Source organism: Herpailurus yagouaroundi, unplaced genomic scaffold, assembly GCF_014898765.1.
Source record: "Herpailurus yagouaroundi ecotype Mexico unplaced genomic scaffold, PumYag 188, whole genome shotgun sequence".
Lineage (NCBI taxonomy): Eukaryota > Metazoa > Chordata > Mammalia > Carnivora > Felidae > Herpailurus > Herpailurus yagouaroundi.
In genome coordinates, this window is record NW_024412419.1 from 13,974,229 (window position 1) to 13,983,754 (window position 9,526).

The window sequence follows — 9,526 nt, forward strand, 5'->3', positions numbered from 1 at the left end:
TTGCATATGTGTCTGGCTCACCAGATCAGCTGCCATGGGTGTGGAGCCCGGCTTTGGGGCCTTTTGCCTCTCCTTACTGTGGATCAAGTCTTGGACTACTTTATGTGTAGTTAGTGGTTTCCAGAAGTCACTGGCTGGCTTGGCAATTTGCTGATGGGACACTGTGCATGCATACTCAGGGCAATCATTTTACAAAGGATTCTCAGGTTTCTGCTAAATGAAATATTTAGACACAGAGGGCTTGCTTCTTTGCTGCAAAACAGCATCATCAACAACACAAGCAATGATAATGACAATACCTTCAAATTTTGAGCATTTCTGTGACAGGAATTGTGCTAAACACGTTATACTCATTCTTACAAAATCTCATGAGTAAGGGATAACTGTTAGCACCATTCCCCAAAGAACAAACTCAGGTACAGAGAGGTTAGTTGATTTCCCCAAATCAGTAAGTATTAAGTTTAAACAGGATTAAAAACTGTCTTCCTGACTCAAAGGCCAGGTTGCCCACGCCACTACACCTTCTGTTTACTCAGTAGCATCCATGACAGCTAAGGGACGGCCACCTGGAAAACCTGGGGAGTCTCATTTTGGGGTCCCTCTGTAACAAGTGCCTCAATCTCTCCACACTCTTCATCTCCAAGTAGCTTCTTTTTTTAATGTTTATTTATTTATTTTGAGAGAGAGAGAGAGAGAGAGAGAGAGAGACAGATAATTCCAAGCAGGCTGTGCATTGTCAGTGCAGAGCCTGACACGGGGCTCGAACCCGCAAACCACGAGATCATGACCTGAGCCGAAATCAAGAGTCGGTCGCTTAACTGACTGAGCCACCGAGGTGCCCCCAAATAGCTTCTGAGGTAAGTGTTCATTCAAAATGAAAGCATTTGCTGTAATACTAGTCACAATCTGTAGCGATTTATTTATATCTGCACTCATTCTGCTTTCTTTCCAGCTAGGAAAGTCAGCCTTTCTCTTTTTTTTTCTTTTTTAAATATAATTTATTGTCAAATTGGCCAACATACAGTGTGTAAAGTGTGCTCTTGGTTTTTGGGATAGATTCCCGTGGTTCATTGCTTACATACAACACCCAGTGCTCATCCCAACAAGTGCCCTTCTCAATGCCCATCACCCACTTTCCCCTCTCCCCCACCCCCCACCAACCCTCAGTTTGTTCTCTGTATTTAAGAGTCTTTTATGGTTTGCCTCCTTCCCTCTCTGTAACTATTTCTTCTCCCTTTTCCTTCCCCCATGGTCTTCTGCTAAGTTTCTCAAGATCGACATAGGAGTGAAAACATATGATATCTGTCCTTCTCTGACCGACTAAAGTCAGCCTTCCTCAAAGCCAGCCTCTTCACCTTTCTGTCCATTTGTTCGTTTGTTCATTGTTCATTCATTCTATTTATCGATCATCCCTGCACCATGTGCTGGGGAATAGCCGTTTGGCGGCCTTCGGTGTTAGTCCTTCCTCCTTCCTTCAGGACTTCCATCCGTCTGTCACCCCCTTGCCTGTCACTAATGCCCCCTCTTTTTCTCACTGTTCATTCCTATAGAAGTGTCCAAATGTTTTCCATCCTTTTCCATCCCCTTCTTTTTATCACCTTACTCTCGGCTTCTGAGCCAAGCTTCTAAAGAATTGCTAGGGCTCCAGCCTTCCCTCTCCTCCTGTACCTTTACTTCCAGTTCCTGCGGCCTGGAGCCCCCTCGCACCCCACACCGGCCTCCTGGAACTGCCCTCACCAAAGCCGCTCTATTGCACAGTCAAGTCCACACCACACTGATCTATCTGGGCAGCTTTGGTCCTTCCCTTGTTCTGGAACTATCCTTGCTGTCTTTGACCCGACTGTCTAGATTTTTGTAGTCTTCTGAATGTTCTTTCTCTGTCTTCTTTAGGGGTTGTTCACTCTCTGCCTAGCACTAAAGGTGGGTTCTGTGCAAGCTTACCTTTGACCCACAACCTCCTTTCCCTCCATGTTCTTCCTGTGCAATCCCATTGACCCCAGAGGTTGAGGCAGACATTTCTATTTCTGTACTCATTCCCCTGGGCTTCAGATGGACAAAGAACTCTCCCATGGAGCATCCCCACTGAGATATCCCAGGTCAAGTCCTAAGCTGAGCTCATCATCTCCCCAAGGTGAAGATCCTTCTGTCCTGTTGACTTCTGAGAATGGCAACACTGTCCACCCAGTCACTCCAGCCACAGGCCTGGATGTCATGGCCCAGAGCTGCCCAAGTCAGGTCCTCCCTCCCTCTCTTTCTTCCTGCCTTCCAAATTTCCATATTTCCCATATCTTGTGCTACTTAGTGAGAAAATAAAATAAAGCAAAACAAAAAACAAAAAAAGAACTCTAAAAAACAAACAAACCCAAAGTCTCAGCCTCTGGTCTCATGAACTTATACTCTAGGGGGAAAGGCTGACTTTGATCAAAGTACTGTAAAAAGAAGTGGAACCTGCATTTGTGACAAATGTTGGTATGAGAATGTAAAATGAGAATCTTTCCCATGGAAAGTGAGGTTTAATTTGACACTGAAGGAAAAATATATGACAACTAGCTAAAGGGCAGAGGACAGGTGCAGAGAGAACAGCACATGCAAAGGCCCTGGTGAGAGGCAGCCAGTGCACTGAAGGAATCTTTACAGGTCTGGGGTGGCGGCCACACAGAAGAGGGGGGCATAAGTGAGGCTGGGTGGGGGCGGGGCAGAACATGCAGGGCCTAGCAGGTCGGCCCAGGGGCTCTGGTCTTGACCCCACAAGTACATGGCAATTGTTTAAGGGTTTTATTTTATTTATTTTTCATATTTATTTTTGAAAGAGAGAGAGAGAGCATGCGAGCGTGTGCAGAGGAGGGGCAGAGAAAGAGGGAGGCACAGAACCTGAGCCATCAGCACAGAGCCCAACACGGGGCTCAAACTCAGGAACTGCATAATCATGACCTGAGCTGAAGTGAGACACTTAATCAACTGAGCCACCCAGGCACCCCTGTTTAAGGGTTTTAAACAGAGGAGTGACATGATCCTGTTTTCATTCTGTCGTATGGCATGGAGAGTGACAAGGGAGGAGAAAGTGAGGGTGTGGGGGTGCTAGTTAAGAGCTGGAGACCATGGCAGCTTGTTAGTATGCCCGATAACCACTAAGAACAGAGAGCTATGGGTCACTTTACAAAAAGTCAATCAATTTGTGTTGAAATAATTAAATTCACCTCTCCGAGGGGAGTCACCTGACTGTTCAATTATGTGAGCCCCATTTCTTGCTCAGGAAATTTATGAAATGAATTAACTTGAATCTTCCTGAGGAAGCTGGTTTGCTGCTACATAAGGCTGTTTCCTACGACTCCTCCATGGGCACCGCCACCCCCCGTTGTCCCCCCGTGCGGTGGCGCCCCCCCCCCCCCCACGCCATCAGATGCCAGGAGCCAGGAAGTTGCTCTGTCAGCAGTGCCCTCAGAACTTTATCCAGGGGTATCAGTAGTGACCCCCAGTGGCCAAGGAAGGCCCCCCTCCAGATAGCCATAGTGTCTCCAGGACTGGTGGCAGCTTCCTCTGTCCTTGGCTTTGGGGATCTCTGCCTGAGGCAGCTTCCTGTTTGCGCTGAGGCTCTGATATCAGTGGCCCAGCAGGGGGTCACATGCAGGCTGGGTTAAATAAGACCACTTTTTCTTTCCTTTTTTTTTTTTTTAATTTTTTTTTCAACATTTTATTTATTTTTGGGACAGAGAGAGACAGAGCATGAACGGGGGAGGGGCAGAGAGAGAGGGAGACACAGACTCGGAAACAGGCTCCAGGCTCTGAGCCATCAGCCCAGAGCCTGACGCGGGGCTCGAACTCACCGACCGCGAGATCGTGACCTGGCTGAAGTCGGACGCTTAACCGACTGCGCCACCCAGGCGCCCCCAAATAAGACCACTTTTAACTGCCAAATGGACTAGGGTTTTAAAATTAATTTTTTTTCTTACCATTTAACTTTAGAGCTGAAATGTGGAATGAGGCTGGAATCTGAGTGTGAAATGCATCTTGCATTTTCCCTGTGGCATTCCTTCCTCCTCTGAGTTACGTGGACATGGGAGTGGAGGAAAGCCCAGTAAATGTTTGTTGAATGAAGCTGCAACCTATTCGTCAAGATTCTAGGAAGCTTCATCTTGCAGGAATGTCAGAGCAAGAAGTAGATAGCAAAGGACATTAGGGTATCCTGGGGAAAATCCTAATCATATAGAAGGATTTGGTGGGACCAGTAGAGTGCATGGCTGAGGATGGGGGTGTCATGCAGAAGGGCAGAAACTGAGGGGCATTTGGTGGTGAGGGCTCCACATGGAGAGTGAAAGATGGAATGGCAGTCCTGGATTATCAAATTTGGGGGGAGGAGACATAGTGATGTGTGTTTGTATTGGAGTAATTCCTCCGAGTTCTTCAAAAGCCTTCACCAAAGTTCAGTATTACCCTTCAAGGTCTCTGCGGTTAGATTGGCGTCTTATTAGATGGGTCAAGAGGCAGAGGCATGTCTCAAGGAAACAGACATTTTGGTTTTGCACATAAATGAAAGTGTCTAGACTGCTTCCCTGTGCTGTGTTTCTGGAGACATCTTGGGGTTGGCCCTGAGCCTTGCCAATATTGCGGGCTATTGGGGGACCAATCAGTACAGGGGCTTGAAACAGAAATGTACATTGGCTCATTCTGGGCTCTCAAAAACTCAGAGGCTGTCAGAGTTGGAAGTCATTCCGGAGAGTATTTAGCATTTTAAGATGGGAAATTGAGGCTCACAAAGGAATATCACATATTAACACATAACTAGTCAAGGAAAAGCAAGAACTCGAACTTGACATTCTTGGGACAAGAGCTCTTTTCTGTTTCACTTCATTTTCCCGGTTCTGTGGGGTTCAATCCTTAGGTTCAGTAGCCTTGGTAAACATGAATTAGAAACTTCCTGTGTCTATTAAGATTCTTTGCAAACAACAGAAACAATTTCTAGCTAACTTAAGCAAAAGGGGGAGTTCATTAGAAAACACTAGGGAGACTCACAGATCCAAAGGAAGAGCAGAATATCAAGCCCAGAGAGGACAGGATGGGGGCAGTGGCGGTGACCCTCCCTAGGGCCCTCACTGGCTGACTCCAGCAGCTGTGCTTGTGGACTCAGATTAATCCTGTGTTTCTTAAAAAAAATTTTTTTTCTCCTCTTTTACAATCTGAATGGAAAGCATCATAAAGAACCGAAAATTGCTACAATGATTCTTGTCTGTTCAAAAGGTTCAGAACTTTTTTGATGACAAAGATAATTTTTGCCACATTATGGATTAAACATGGAGTACTGTTACGGGCTGAATGTTTGTGTGGCTCTAAAATTGATATGTTGAGACCCTAACCCCTAAGAACATGGTATTATTTGAAGGTGGGGCCTTTGGAAGGTTTAGATGAGGTCATGAGGGTGGGGCCCCCGTGATGAGATTGGTGTCCTTCTAAGAAGATACCAGAGAGCTTTCACTCTCTCTCTGTCATGTGTGGACACAGCAAGAGGGTGACTCTCCACAGACCAGGAAGAGAATTCTCATCAGGAACGGAATCTGCTAGCACTTTAATCTTGGACTTCCAGCCTCCAGAACTGTGAGAAAAAAATACCTGTTGTCTAAGCCACTCAGTCCATGGTGTTTGTTATAGCAGCCCAAGCTGACCAGTACCCTGACTAGTACCCTCTTGTGTACAAATGACCGCACACCCAGTCATGGCTGATATGAAGGTGCTAGTTTGCTAATGGCTCCACTAGCAAGAAATATCTTCGGGGATTTTTTTTTTTTTTTTTTTTTTTTTTTTTTTTTTTTTGTAAATAGAGAATGTGGTTGAAACTACGATTTTGGCATTTTGCTTCTGAAACTCAAAGTACAGAAAGTTGTCTACAAATAGTACATACCTTAATTTTTCATTTTTAAAATTTTGTTGATATTAGCTTTTATTTTATTTTATTTTTTTAAGTTTATTTATTTTTTTTGAGAGAGACAGAGACAACATGAGCAGGGGAGGGTAGAGAGAGAATGAACCCCAGGCAGGTCTGCACTGTCAGCGCAGAGCCTAATGTGGGGCTCAAACTCTCAAAACTGTGAGATCATGACCTGTACTGAAACCAAGAGTTGGATGCTTAACCAACTGAGCCACCTAGGCAGCCCTGTACTAACTTTTAATATAATTCTTTTTTTTTTTTTTTTACTTTATAACATACACAAATTTCCCATGCTAATAAATTACATTCCAGCAACAGAACTGCAAATAATTGCATGACCTTAGGGCAAATTACTTTACTTTGAAATTTTTAGTTTCATCTGTAAAATGAGGATATGGGGACTGAGCAGAACACAATGAAAATTTCTCTTATGCTTATCATATATTGCCAATTATTTGTCTAGTGATAGTTTTCCTCACTAAATTTGAAGCTTCCTGGAGGCAATAGTCTACCTGATAACATTTTTGGCATTGACTGGTCAAGCTTCAGTTGCTACCCAGGCTCTTAGGTAAATATGGGAGTAAATCAGTACCTTATGGAGGCTGGGCTGGGCTTCCTTGGTGGACTCTTCAGCTCATTACTGGAAGACAACCGGCATGATTTTGTTGTTTGGGAAACATGGCTGTTTCAGTGTTTTTAGTTTGGATGCCTCTTTATTTATATCCCAGCTCACTCTGTAAAGTGTTTGAGATGTGACAGATGTCAATTGTTTCTGCTAAGCTTTTGCTCATAGGGACAGCATGTGCAAATTTGGATGGGGGTGAAAAGGGGTGCATGTAGGGGCTTCCTGGTTCTCAGTTATGCCGTCCTAAGCACTTGGAGCCAAGCTGATGCTATCTGTGCATTAGATGGATCACAGTGACAAGCAGATGTGTCTCTGTGACCTCAGTTGCACGTAGGCACAAAGAATCCAAATAGCAAAGCCAAATTTACCTTAATCATCAGTGGGAGATTCTGTCACCCAGGCAGAGTGGGCTCTTTTAGTTGGAATGGTATAGGACAGAGGACTGAGCAAGGCCAAAATATTCAGTCCTGCTGTTCCCTGTCCCATCTGCTTATATTTCATTCATTCATTCAAAACACATTCATTGAATACTCCTGTGTGTCAATCCAGTTCTTTGGCTAGTGCTCTGGGCAAGATAGGAATCAGGAGCCATAGGAGAAGTTGGAAGAATCTAATCCCACCTGGGTGGGATGGGGCAAGGGACAACTTCCCAGAGGAGACTGACTTATGCCAACTGGATAGATGTGTCATTGTTTATTAGGTAAGGATGGTTGTGCATTGGGAAAGATGGGAGATTGTTCCAGGCTGAGAAAGTTTTGGTCAAAGGCAACACTGAACGAAAGGGGGTGTGTTGGGTTGTGACCTGCGCTCAAGAGCTTGAAATTTATCCCATGTCCAGTGGGGAGTCTTTGAGGGAGCTTAAGCAGGGAATAACCTTGTGAGATTTGTATTCTAGAAAGCTCTCTTTGGTAGCTGTGTGAACAGGTGGAGAGAGAGCGAGGGTGGTAAGAATAGATGGAAAATGAGGTGAGGACATATAAAACAATCTCTTCAACTGTTCTGCAACAGGCTACTCAAGTTTAGAAGCGAACAGTATGCAGGAAGTTTCCAGAAGTAAAGTGGGATCTTATTTTAAAAGTTCTCATCTTGGGGTGCCTGGGTAGCTCAGTTGGTTGAGCATCCAACTCTTGATTTGGGCTCAGGTCATGATCTGGTTTGTGAGTTCGAGCTTTGCGTCAGGCTCTGCGTGAGCGTGGAACCTGCTTAGAATTCTCTTTCCCTACCCCACTTGTGCTCTCTCTTCCTCTCTCAAAATAAATAAACTTAAAAACGAAAAACAGAAGTTCTTATCTTTTAGATTGTCTCATAGCCCAGACTTGCAGTGGCCCTAGAATGGGGCCCCTGTGTACACCCACCTTCCATTACCTGCAGAGGTGCCATGGAGTCTGGTGTGGCTCGGTGTCCAGAATGGTTTCCTTTTATATTTCTATTCCAGTTATTTTTTTTTTTTTCCCTACGGGAGTTGGCCATGTGACAGGGCCCCTCTTGGGTCACATGCCTGGCTAGATCTCGACCCCAGTGATGCCAGGAGAATGAAGTATGGCAGCACTGGGGCTCCTGTCTGAGTGGCTGAGGGACTGGAGAGTCTTGAGGCCTGTGTTCCAGGCATGTGTCACAGTCCTCTTTCGGCAGGACTGCGCTGCACAGGTAGGAGCCCCCTCCATTTTCTGCTGTGGCTCTGGTCAGCAGGCCAGCCTGTGTGACCCAGAGCACAGTGCTGCCAAATCTGCCGTCTCAGAGCTCGAGAGGAGCTGAGGCTTCTTCCCAGTGGCTGGGCAGGGGCATGGGGAGGCAGCTCAAGGCTGAGGCTCTCCCTCGGCCTCTTTGGGGACTGCACCTCTGCTACCCTTCCCTTGCACTTTAAAAAAAATGTTTATTTATTTTTGAGAGAGAGAGAGACAGAGTGTGAACGGGGAAGGGGCAAAGGGAGAGAGAGAGAGAGAGAGAGAGAGAGAGAGAGAGAGAGAGAAGAGAGAGAAGAGAGAGAGACATAGAATCCGAAGCAGGCTCCAGGCTCCCAGCTGTCAACACAGAGCCTGATGTGAGGCTTGAACCCACAAATCATGAGATCATGACCTGAGCTGAAGTCTGATGCTTAACTGACTGAGCCACCCAGGCGCCCCTCCCTTGCACTTTTATATCGGCCTCATCATCTGTCTGTCCACCTCTACCTTCTCATCCAATACATATTGGTTATACGCTCATATTCGTTTGGTCTTCCTGACCATGTCATTTTAAAAAAGCAAATTAAAAAATTTTTAAATTTTAAATTTTTAATTTTTAATTTTTTTAAATTTAAATTTAAATTTAAATTAAATTAATTTAATTAAATTAATTTAATTAATTAAATTAATTAAATTAAATTAATTAAATTAAATTTAAATTTTTAAATTTTAAATACACATAGCACAAAATTTACCAACTTAGCAATTTCTAAGTGTACTGTTCAGCTGTGTTAAGTATTTTCACGTTGTTGTGCAACCAATCTCCAGAACTCTTTTTATCTTGCAAAACTGAAGCCATGTACCCATTAAGCAACAACTCCCCATTTCTCCTCTCTCCAGCCCCTGGCAACCACCATCCTGCCTTCTGTCTCTGTGACTTTGACTATTCTAGGTACCTCACATAAGTGGAATCCTACAGTATTCATCTTTTTGTGGCTGACTAGCTTATTTCACTTAGCATAATGTCCTCAACGTTCACGTGCGTTATTGCATGTAACAGGATGTTCTTCCTTTTTTAAGGTTGAATAATGTTCCGTTGTCTGGATACACCACCTTTTGGTTATCCGTTCATCTGTTGATACACACTTGGGTGCTGGCTTCTGCCTTTTGGCTATTATGAATAATGCTGCCATGGACATCAATGTACAAACCAGCCACATCATTTTTTGAACCAAGTCCCATCTCCAGAGCCCACCCTGCCTTTCCCCCATCCAGAGAACAACAACATGGCAGCTCTTTCTGCTCGCTGCCCAGCCA